At 35.9% G+C, this 12,538-nt stretch overlaps 1 long non-coding RNA gene across 1 annotated transcript; it reads left to right on the top strand.

The window, feature by feature from the left end:
• The first annotated feature begins 684 nt into the window (after positions 1-684).
• LOC142177515 (uncharacterized) lies at positions 685-4,258 on the top strand. The gene is made up of 2 exons (XR_012706015.1): positions 685-911; positions 2,984-4,258. It is a non-coding gene; the product is annotated as an uncharacterized LOC142177515 (long non-coding RNA).
• Positions 4,259-12,538: the final 8,280 nt, after the last annotated feature.

The following is a 12,538-nucleotide window of genomic DNA, read 5'->3' as shown; positions in this document are numbered from 1 at the left end:
GATCACAACTTGTAAATATTACTGGTAAATGAAAGTTTCTTAATTACCAAAAATAAATAAATCACAAAATAGCAATTGAACTGGAAAATTACTCACAAATATACTCGAGTTTTTTGGCATTACTTTGGGTAAGAGATTGGTCAACAATATCACCAAAAGTCATAACCACAATGACATCGATATTATCTGCTCATAGTTGTTGGTCGACAACGTTATAATGAAGATGCAAAGAGAGAGATTATCATATGACAGTTTTGAAGAATTTGAATATTAATTCGATACTCTAAAGTTATAGAAGATACAAGGGTCTTTTAAAGTTTGTTTTTGACTGTAGCTTAGTTCCAAATATCACTCCATAAAGTGGTCGTCCCATAAATTTTGTAAAATTTACACCCCGTTTAGTCCAAATAAAATTATTAGTACTTATTAATTTTGGCCCAACTACTAAATATTTACCCGATTTAAGCATTTGTTTTTTCATAGTAGGCAAGTGAAAAAACTCACTGTGATATACGTGGCCTACTTTTGGCCATAGACTATAAGCCTTGTTGGCTTCTCTATAGTCTTTCATTGGTCACTTATTAGACATTTTATGTTCATTCATTAAAAATCTCGCTGGCCAATCATATTCCATAATGACCATCTTATTTTCTTATAAATAGGCTAGCAAATGTCCATATCAAATACACCAAAGTTTGAGAAAAACGTCTCTTGCCTTTTCTTTATTTCATTATAGAGTTTTGTAGGAGAGTTGAGTGTTAGGAAATACTTGTGTGAACCTTTTCTTTGGAGTGATCTTGTGAGGTTATTCTTTTAGGGTATTTGGGATAAATTAGAGTATTTACTCTAATTTTGTACTCTCTTTTGTACTCTTATTGCTATGGTGAAATTGTTCCTCTCCGCTTGTGGACGTAGGTCTCCTTGACCGAACCGCGTTAAATTGGTGCCTTCTTTATCTTATTTAATTGCCGTTATTATCAACTTGCATTGTCGTTGTTATTGTCATTATACCGTTGTTTGGCTAAATTTCGCACTACCCAGGTTCCTGATCCTAACATTCACCTTCTTACTCACTTCCTCCACCATACAGTAATACCACCACATCAACACATGTTTTAAATCACTGAAAACCACTAAATGAAAGAAGACCTTGAAACCCACTATTGTTGTGCTTGAAGCTCTCAAATCTAAAAATTAAATCCAAAAAGTGTTTGTAATTCGAAGTGGATGTTCAAAAATCTTATTAATAATACTTGTGTGAAGCTTATACTAATTTTGAGCTCATTTGGGATTTAATTTGAAGAGTTAGTAGTGGAAATTTTGAGTCGGTGTATCGAAGAAGACGAGGGGAAGCGCGGTGTACATTTGTATATATTCTCTTTATGTATCCCGATTGTATATCAATGTATATATCTTCTATATATTATGTATATATTCTCTTTCCATCAAAATCAATGTGTGATATATAGTACTTCATATGCCCTAATTTATATGTCACACTTTTCTTTTTAGTCTGTCCTAAAAAAATGTCATTTTATATATTTAGAAATAATTTAATTTTAAAACTATTTTTTTACTCTTAATGTGATAAGTCACAACCACATAAATGTTAAAGCTTGTTTTAGACCAAAAATCCTAAAAGTCTTCATTCCTTTCTTAAATTTTATGTCTAACCAAAGTCCAAATAGTGCCACATAAATTGAGATGGAGGGAGTTATATACATAACATATACATGTGATATACATTATCGTGTATTTTCTAGGTCGATTTCAAATATGAATTTCTACTTCAAACCAGTCCAGATTACCTCCGATCTTTCTTAAATTTTGTAGATAGATTTGTCCGGATGTTTTCAAAGACTTTGAATCACACTCACTAAAAAAATAACTATTAAATAGGATTATTAGACTAGACACACTTTTTTTTAATTCGAGTAGGCACTAGTAAATTAGTAAATACTTTCTAATTGTTGTGTATTTATGAAACAAAAACTATAATTTTAATTTTTGTTTATTTTTATTTAGAAAAGAGTGAATATCCTAAAAACCCTAATCGATCACGTTTTTATCAGTTATCTACTTAAACTATCCAGTATCCCCAAAACCTCCCTTAACTGTATCCCCATATATATTAAAAAACCCTAGTCGATTTATTAATAAAGAGTTAATACCTTCAAACCCGCCTAAACTATACAACCTTTGCCAGTTTCCTACCTAAACTATCGACTATCCCCAAAAATTTCCTGAACTATATCCCCCTTCATAATAAAACTCCCTCGTCACATTCTTACTAGTGCGTACGATAGATGCTCTTTATTACTTTTAAAATCTGCCATGTGGCAATCTACGTGGACATTTTGTTAGGTTAATCTTAAAAACACACTTGATTAAGGTTTTTATTATTACCTTAACTGAGTTAGGTAAAAATAAAAAAGGGGCTAAGTAGATTAAACATAGTCGGTCATTTCTCTCAGTTAAGTCATTTTCTCTTTGCTCTCACCGAAAATATTCTCTCATTGAAAAATCGCTACAGTAGCGACTCAATCTCTCATCTCAGTAGCGATTTTCTCCATTAATGTTGGTTCTAACATCGATTGATATGTCTATTGTTGCTTCTGTTTGAAATCAAGTTAAAATCTAGGGTTTTGCTCCTCAAATGGTATAAAGAATTAGGGTTTACAATACTAAATATTCTCAAGATTGTTGAAAGGAAACACCTAAGTTGTTAACAAATCCTGTTCTTTATTCCTTACTATCTTTGTTGCAAAATTATGGTATTGAGGTTCTGCGAATTAGTTATATGTTAAAAAAAATGGGTCTTTTTTGTTACATCTTTCTGCTTGTTTATGTTTTTGTCGAATATATAGTTGTATGCATGCTGTTTGTTATTAGTTTAAGAAGTTGTTGTGAATTTATGTTAGTTTAATAAGTTGTTCTATTTTTTTGCCTTATTCATTGTTGTCTTTTTTACTGTTATTTGTAGGGTAATGGCAGAAATATCTAATTTTGAGATTTTATATTGGTGGGTATTCTTGTGAGTGAGGTAGGGCCAGTTTATGTTGGGAGAAACATTGAATATGCTTGTGAGCACCTAATTTTTGACTATATTTGAATTTTTATCACCTTATACTGTGTAAATATTTTTAGAAATATAATATATATTTTTTAGCTTTGTTACTTTTTTTTATATATAGGGTAAAAATTAAAAATAATTTAAAAGGTCAATTATAACTATTAATATTATTTTTATTATTATTTTTTAATTTATTTTAAAATAAATTAAATTAAAAAACCGGAAAAAATTAAATATTTTTTTTTAAAATTTTTGGATGGGAATAAAAAAAAACAGAAAAAGTAGAATTATGGAATTAAAAAGTAAAAGTAAAAGTAGGTGAAAATTGTTTAATAAAAAAAATAAAAGAAAGTGGAAAATTAAAAAAATAAAAGTAAAAGAATGTCAAAATTTAAAAAATAAAAAATAAAATAAAGTTGGAATTAAAAAATAAAATTAAATGTAGCTGAATTGTTTTTAAAAAAAAGTAAAAGAGAATGGAAATTTAAAAAAAATTAAAATAAGTGAAAAATAAAAAAATAAAAGTAAAAAAAGTAGGAATTTAAATATAATAAAAGAAAAAAAGTGATAAATTAAAAAATAAAAGTAAAGGAAAGTGGGGAGTTATTTCTTTTTTTTAAAAAAGAAGAAAAATGGGAAGTGGGAATTCTTTTTAATTAAAAAAACAAAAAAAACAAATCTGAAACAATTCCAAACTTTTTTCTATAAATAGAAGAGAAATGTGAGAAAACAAAAGGGGGGAGAAGGAGAAAAAAAAAGAAGGAGGAGGGAATTGAGAGAAATTTATTTTTTTCTTCTAGGTAAGAGAATTTCTACTCATGTCATTCTTTCTTCGTCTTTCTTTCGAAAAATCCAGCAAAATCACCCTCCAAAACACAGCTTTAAACCTTGCAAAAACAAGCCACTAAATCACCGATTTTGCAAGGTCGATTGGGGTTGCAAGTCGCGATTTTTTGTTCGAGGTTCCGTGACCGGTGAAAGCTCCAGTCAACACTCGTCGAATTGTTTAAAGCTCTTGTAATTTCAACTCTGTTAATTTATATCAAATGTCCGTCGCTTCCCTTTCTTCACTGATTATTTTATCCATTTACCTTCTTGTTTGTTGGTATGATTATTGGGTAGCATAAAGTCGTAGTTCACTCTATTGATATTTGGATCATTTGAATCTCATTGTTTCCTTGTTCATATGTTTGTTGGACCATGATGTTAATTTTAGAGTTGCAAAGTTTTGTTCTGAGTTGATTTAACCGGATAAAGGGTCTATTGAATCACTGTAATTTGGCTTGTTTACTAATTTTATTCATAAGATTGTGGTGTCATTAGTTTTGTTTAAGAAATGTACAGAATATGGGATAATGGGTTAGATAATTTGCTTGGGCCATGATTTATTTTTAAGGAAATTGGTTTTGGGGCTATTGGAAAAGAAAAAAATTTGGGCCAAAAGATTTAGTCTCATGAGGCTCAAAGTAATAAATAACATAGATGACCCATCTTTCTCTAAGCTAGCCCATTTTTCTATAAAAAATAAATTCAATTCTTCCACAAATAATTTCATAATTCATGACCTCACAACAATTTCAAAATTGTTTGAGTAAACAATCTTATAAACATTCGTAGCTTGCTTCAAGCACGATTAATAAATCATCGTGATTATAGGTACGGTTTATGTGACATAGTCACGATACGTAACTCCTAATTCAAGTGCGCGTTTCACGCGACTTGACACCAATATCAAATAATAAAAATCAATATGTTGTAGATCGCGGGTGCGTTTTAAGTGACGCAATTCACAATATGTACAAAAACAAGCGAGTGCGCGATATCACGATTTGTTTAAATAAATTTCATAATTGTTTAAAATAATTAAAAGCGGTATAGAAGCATTAACACACAAAGGGTTCTAAAACATGTAATAAATCAGATAATTAGACCAATTATTAATAGTTGAGGGACCGTGCTAAAACTACAAAATCCGGGAGTGCCTCACACCTTCTCCCGGATTAACAGAATTCCTTACCGGATTTTCTGATTTTCGCGAACCTTAAAACATAGTCAAATTTCCTGAATTTGGGATTTAAAATAAACCGGTGAATTGGGATACCATAAATTATTTCAAGTGGCGACTCTGAATAAATAAATAATCCTATGTAGATTAATGTCACTTTAATTGGAAAAACTCCCCTATCCCTCGGAAAAAAGGAGGTATGACAACTCTGGCGACTCTACTGGGGACAAGAACCTAGAACTTCTGGTTCATGGTTTAGAATTCGAGGTTAGAATAACTGTTATACTCGGCTTTTGTTTTATTATCTGATTTTTTACATGTTTGAGCCTAATGTGCTAAATGTCGCTTTTTACCGTTTTGATATTGTTTGAAATGTATATAAAACTGTTACGACACCCTTCTTCTCTCTAAGTCTTCTAAATTTTCTGGGAAGTGTGCGCTTCGCGTGGCTTCTTTTCTATTAGAGTCATACCCTAATTTTAGAATGAGGATCAGACAAGTTACAAAGTCGGTGAAGCTTCTGTATTCCCAGTACGCTGCCTCCCCTCGGCTCGAGTTGTCCGCTCGGGTAAGTTAGGTCTAGAACAATACACCCAAAATTTAAACTTAGAATGGCATAACCTCATGTCGGATCCCTAGTAGGTACTTTTGTTTGCATCACGTGCATTCGACTTTGGGACTCAACACAGGGGTTGGGTCCGTCTAGGACAGGTGTACCCTAATCAAAAGACCATCCTGATGCATCTTACGTGCTACTTGTATATTTGTTTGTTTCGGCTTGCATGTTGACCGGTTTCTAGAATAGGAAGAAAACCCAAGAGTGAGGCAAGAGAGAGAAATTTACTCGGTTTCTGAAAATTCGGGTATTTAAAAATCCCAAAACTCTGAAGAAATTTTGAAAAAACAAAAAGAGGAGTCATTTCAAAATACGCCAAATATTTTCATAAAAGGTCATGCTTTTTTTACCGAACTACGCGGGTCTGATTCTCACCGGATGTGAGATACGTAGGCAAACCTCATCGGTTCTGGCCCCAATTTTCAAAAAAAAATTCAAAAATATTTTCCCTTTCCTTAATTCCTTCTTAGAATTCTTTCCTTAGAAAATTCAAAAAAAAATCAAATCCAAAAATATTTTCCTTCTTTTCCGAAGTCTTTCTTTCAAAAATAAAAATCAAATCAAAAATTATTTCTTTCTTCTTTAGAAGTCTTTCTTTCGAAAATTCCCAAAAAAAATAAAATAAAAAATGAAACAATATATAAAAAATCAAAATCCAAAAATATTTTATTTATTCTTAAAGAATTTTCCTTTCAAAACTTCCCAAAATAAAATAAAATTCAAAGTTAAAAAATATTTTCCTTGTTAGGAGCTTTTGTGGTCTTTTTTGTATTAAAAAAATAAAGAAAAAAAGAGTTAGTTTATTTACTTTATTCCCGATCTTCCCCTGAACTACGTAATGGTCTGGTTCATGCGGTGTCATGATACGTAGGCAATCCCCATCGGATGCGATCATAACCCTAATTAATCTATGTGAAAATCAACAAAAAGAGGGGGGGAAAGTGTGATAAAAATGAAAGAGAGTGGAATTGAAAGAAAAGAACTACATAATGAAAAAGAGATAGTGAAAGCCGGGATGAAACACACAGTCGTTGCAAAAATATTTTAGGAACGTTTAACTATTCAGGTGCATTGCATCTCTAATGTGTGATTCCTTATCTGTTAAATGTCTCAAAACTGACAAGGGTGTTGTGTGTGCAATTCAGTAAGTCTTGTTCAAGTGGTTGGTTTTGTCGGTAATCGGGCTTTTCTCTCCTATTTTACAAGATCCAAAGAAAAGATCCCAATGGCTTTAGAAAGCAATCTCCATATCATTAACACTGAGGAGAGCCCTGAGCTGGCTATTTCACAACCCGAGTCGGCAACTGCCGAAGAAAACAAGATAATGCGTCTCCGCATGTTGGAAATGTGGGACGCCTTGTCCAATGGTAAGGAATCGCCAAGCACAATTCCTGGGTTCCCAGAGCTGGTCCCAAGGACAGTTGGAACCACCAACATCCATATGACAAATCCATTTGGGTACCCTTCTATATCATCCAACTTCACTGGTATGCCTTCTCTGGTCCGCACCCAGGCACCGTTCTTCGGAGCACCGTCAACGTTGTTCTCCGCACCATCGGTCTTTACCATGGCACAACCAACCGTGCCTAGGCCATGCTTTGAACCTTTAACATTCACCTTCCAAGGCCCGCAATTTCAGCCTGACTTGACTCATGTTACTCCTGACCTATATGCTCTACAACCACAATATGTGTCCCTGATTGAATAATAAAGAGCGGTTAGGAATCTCGAGCAGGAAGAAATAGCTCGGAATATGAGAAGCTTGGAACAAAGTTTGAAAAACATGCAAGGCCTGAGTGGCCAAAAAAGTGTTTCCTATTCAGACTTGTGCATGTTTCCAAATGTTCATCTACCTGCCAGCTTCAAAATGACAAAGTTCGAGAGGTATGATGGGCACGGAGATCCAATTGCTCATCTAAAGAGATACTGCAATCAACTGAGAGGGGCTGGTGGGAAAGAAGAGTTGTTGATGGCCTACTTCGGAGAAAGCGTGACAGGAATCGCCTCAGAATGCTATATGGATTAGGAAATCTCCCACTGGCACATATGGGATGATTTAGCTAGGGATTTTGTCAGACAGTTCTAGTACAACGTCGACATTGCTCCAGACAAAAACTCCCTATCTAATTTGAAGAAAAAAACCACGAAAATTTTTCGCGAGTATGCTATCAAATGGCGCGAGCAGGCCGCCAGAGTGAAACCACCCATGGACGAAGCAAAAATGGTTATAGTCTTCTTGCAAGCCCAAGAAGCTAATTACTTCCAGAATATGATGTCCGCTATGGGCAAACCATTTGCCGAGGCCATCAAAATCGGGGAGATGATAGAAAACAGTCTGAAAACTACCCGGATATTGAGTCAAGCTGCCTTGAAAGCTACCTTTCAAGTTATCCAGAACGGTTAAGGGGGTTTAGCTAATCGCAAAAAGAGGGAGGAGGGAGCCATGATGGCTTCGGGTTCAAGAGTGCCTCGCAGATCATTTGACCATTCTTATATACCACCAAGAACCCCACAACATTACTACCCGTATCAAGATGTAGCTTATGCCGTGGCATCGCCTCACTATGCGGTGATGAATGCCCAAACTTATGCATGGCCACAACAGCACTACAACTAAACCTGAGCTCTACCTCCCAGACATAACCATCCATACCAAGCTCCATATAATCCCCGTCTACCACAAAATATACACCAACATAATCCACGCCCTCGTGAGCCTCCTAGGAGAAATAATTTCACCCTTATTTGCGAATCTTACTCCAGTCTGCTTCAAAAGCTAATCCAGCTGGGTCTATTGCATCATGTACCTCCCAATCGGCAAAATCCCGAGTCACCATCATACAGAACCGGTACCAGATGTGCTTACCATTCAGAAGTAGAAGTCCATGATACAGAAGACTGTTGGACCCTTAAAAGGGCAGTCGAAAGCTTGATAGAAGAAAAAAGAATTGTGCTAAGGGACTAAGAGATCCCAAATGTGACTAACAATCCATTACCGACTCACAATAATGGGCCAGTCATTAGTATGATTTGTGAGGCCAAAGAATTTGATCCAGCACTGAAGGCCATTGCAGCCACTGTCAAGACAGAAGAAAAGTCAAAAAATAGTCGCCAAACCTGAAAGTTTCATGTCAGACGGGAGTCTCGGTAGCCGTCTTGCTATCCTTTATGCGTTCGGATTATTTCAGGGTGTGATCTGGATGTTTAACTTTGTTGTCTTACTTTCCGATTGTAAAACCTTCTATCTTTAAATTTTTTTTAAAAATCAAATGAAATTAGTATTTCATTGTCCAGGAATGTCTCTTTTCTTAATCTTGTCACTTTTCTTATTCTCTTTTCACTTATGTTAAATGCAGATTTTAATGACATGACATGTTTGCGGACTTCAGGCCTATGTTCTAAAACACTGTCAGACATGGAAATAATGAATCAAAAATCAAAATGCACTGAAGATAAGTTTAAGGAAATAAAATAAAGAATCATAACAGCTAAAGGAAAATTGGCTCTAGATTGAAAAGGTTCATACATTGTAACGAGAGTACTGCCAAAAGAGAGCATTGTACTTGGAAAATATCGAAGGAAATGTCTTTGAAACACCTGCAAAGTTCTCTCGTTGGGATGAAGAAGGCTTTCATTCTCGCTACCCAAACATTATCAACCCTTTGCAAACCCTTTGAGCCGGTTACTCTTCTTTGATTACCCTCTTTAGAAACTGAAAGTGTTATTGAAAAAAAAAAAAAGAAAAAAAGAAAATAAAATGAAATAAAAAAAGAAATAAAAGAAAACAAAACAGAAAAAAAAAAAAAGAGAGAATCAGAAACAAAGTTAATCGAACTACGTTCAACTTGATTCCGAAAGGATACGTAGGCAGCCTCTCTCTGGGGATCAGTCACATCAAAAGAAAAATCCACATTCCCCCAAAAGTTGAAACTCAAGCAGGTGTTACAATGGTTTGGCGATGGTTTCGCCTGAGAGGTTCCAAAGTTGTAATTCAATCCAAATCCTTTCTACCCAAAATCCTTTTCAAGTCCTTCCGGTCAATCAATGAGAATATTCAAGAATTGGAGGATACAGTCACTTGGATCTGATGCCACCAAAATGAGAGAGTCTTATTGGTGAAAATCCTCACGGGCACTATAGGCGATGGCGAGCAGAGAAAATAAAAATGAGAGTCTTGTTAGTGAAAACTCGCAAAGGACATTATAAGGCGATGGTGAGAAGATAAATGAGAGAGGTCAGCTGGTGAAAACCCGCAAAGGGCACTACTGATTGAAAAGAAGATCTTCACAGCCATTGGATAGTCCTGGGCAAGGTTTCTCGGTTTCGAGGATCTAGTCCAAAAGGCATGTCATGTTCATTGAAGTCCGCAGATAAGTCCTTTCCTTTCCCGAAAAGGGATACCTCTCGTCTAAATTCATTGTCCATTCCATTGTTTATTTTTCTTTGAATCCCTTTCGGTCTAACTCTGTTCCAAAACTAAGGCAAAGAAGGGATGGCAAGACTGATTTACAGGGCACCCAGCCTCGGTAGGGGCATCAAGTCAACCTCAACTGGCCATGGTGGCTGATGCTTTGAAATCAAAAACTCTCGAAAGGAGGAAATCAAATTGAAAGCGTCTATAAGGGCAAAATGAAGTTGAAAAGGTTAAGTCCCAAGTGGCTAACCATCTTGGCAAAGTTTGAAAAGCCAAAGGTTCCCCAATGCCCTGAAGGTAAAATTGGAAGAAAGAAGTCAAAGGCCTACAAAGGCAAAATAAAGTTGGAAAATATTAAATCCCACGTGACCGACCTTCCTGGCAAAGTTTGGAAAAGTCAAAGGTTCTCCTTGGCTAGAAATGCAATTGGTATTCAGGAAACTAGCAGTTGCAGGTGAAATTATCATCAAAGAAGCCGACCAAGATCAAGTGACTGAAATACTCAAGGCCACAAAACCAACTACCGTTTCAAACTAACAATTGTTCTTTGTTTAAAAAACAAGAAACAGGTGCAATCCAAAGCAACCTTGCAAGAAGCAGGTGCAGCCAAAAAGAAATCGCGCGGAGACTAAGATAGCTCTACAGCAGCAACAACTCCAAAAAGGGAAGTCTTCGTCAAATTCTTTCCCGCATTTTACTCATTCTCTTAATAAAAAGAAAAAAGAAAGAAAGTTGTAAATCATGGTAGTATAGGGTCTCCAATACCTAGCTGCATTTCCAACCTAGGGTCTCCACTACCTAGTTGATTTTATTTTAGATATAGGGTCTCCACTCCCTAGTCGCTTTTCCAACGTAGGATCTCCATTCCCTAGTTGATTTTATTTTAGACATAGGGTATCCACTCCCTGGCCTCTTTTCCAACATAGGGTATCCACTCCATAGTTGAAATTATTTTAGACATAGAGTCTCCACTCCCTAGTCTCTTTTCTAACATAGGGTCTCCACTCCCTAGTTAATTTCATTTTAGACATAGGGTCTCCACTCCCTAGTCGCTATCCAACATAGGGTCTCCACTCCCAAGATGATTTTATTTTAGACATAAGGGTCTCCACTCCCTAGTCTCTTTTCCAATATAGGGTCTTCACTCCCTAGTTGATTTTTCAATATAGGGTCTCCACTTCCTAGTTGATTTTTCAATATCGAGTCTCCACTCCCTAGTTGATTTTATTTTAGACATAGGGTCTCCCCTCCCTAGTCGCCCTTTCCAACATAGGGTCTCCACTCCCTAGTTGATTTTATTTTAGACATAGGGTCTCCACTCCCTAGTCTCTTTTCCAATATAGGGTCTCCACTCCCTAGTTGATTTTATTTTAGACATAGGGTCTCCACTCCCTAGTCTCCTTTTCCAACATAGGGTCTCCACTCCCTAGTTGATGTTATTTTAGACATAGGGTCTCCATACGCTAGTCTCTTTTCCAACATAGGGTCTCCACTCCTTAGTTGATTTTATTTTAGACATAGGGTCTCCACTCCCTAGTCGCCTTTTCCAACATAGGGTCTCCACTCCCTAGTTGATGTTATTTTAGATATAGGGTCTCCACTCCCTAGTATCTTTTCCAACATAGGGTCTTCACTCCCTAGTTGATTTTATTTTAGACGTGGGGTCTCCACTACCTAGTCTCCTGTTTATTTTAGACATAGGGTCTCCACTCCCTAGTCTCTTTTTCAACATAGGGTCTCCACTCCCTAGTTGATTTTATTTTAGACATAGGGTCTCCACTCCCTAGTCTCCTTTTCCAACATAGGGTATCCACTCCCTAGTTGATGTTATTTTAGATATAAGGTCTCCACTCCCTAGTCTTTTTTCCAACATAGGGTCTCCACTCCCTAGTTGATTTTATCTTAAATGCAGGGTACACCACTCCCTGATATCATTGCCAACAAAGGGTCTCCACTCCCTAGTTGATTTTATTTTAGACATAGGGTCTCCACTCCCTTGTCGCCTTTTCTAACATAGGGTCTCCACTTCCTAGTTGATGTTATTTTAGATATAGGGTATCAACTCCCTAATATCTTTTCCAACATAGGGTCTTCACTCCCTAGTTGATTTTATTTTAGACATAGGGTCTCCACTCCCTAGTTGATTTTATTTTAGACATAGTTTCTCCAATCCCTAGTCTCTTTTCCAACATAGGGTCTTCACTCCCTAGTTGATTTTATTTTAGACATAGGGTCTCCACTCCCTAGTCTCCTTTTCCAACATAGGGTATCCACTCCCTAGTTGATGTTATTTTAGATATAAGGTCTCCACTCCCTAGTCTTTTTTTCAACATAGGGTATACTACTCCCTATATCTTTGCCAACATAGGGTCTCCACTCCCTAGTTGATTTTATTTTAGACATAGAGTCTCCACTCCATAGTCGCCTTTT

This window comes from Nicotiana tabacum, chromosome 23 (assembly GCF_000715075.1).
Source record: "Nicotiana tabacum cultivar K326 chromosome 23, ASM71507v2, whole genome shotgun sequence".
Lineage (NCBI taxonomy): Eukaryota > Viridiplantae > Streptophyta > Magnoliopsida > Solanales > Solanaceae > Nicotiana > Nicotiana tabacum.
Note: the sequence above shows the minus strand (reverse complement) of the source record. Positions and strands in the feature narration are given on the sequence as shown.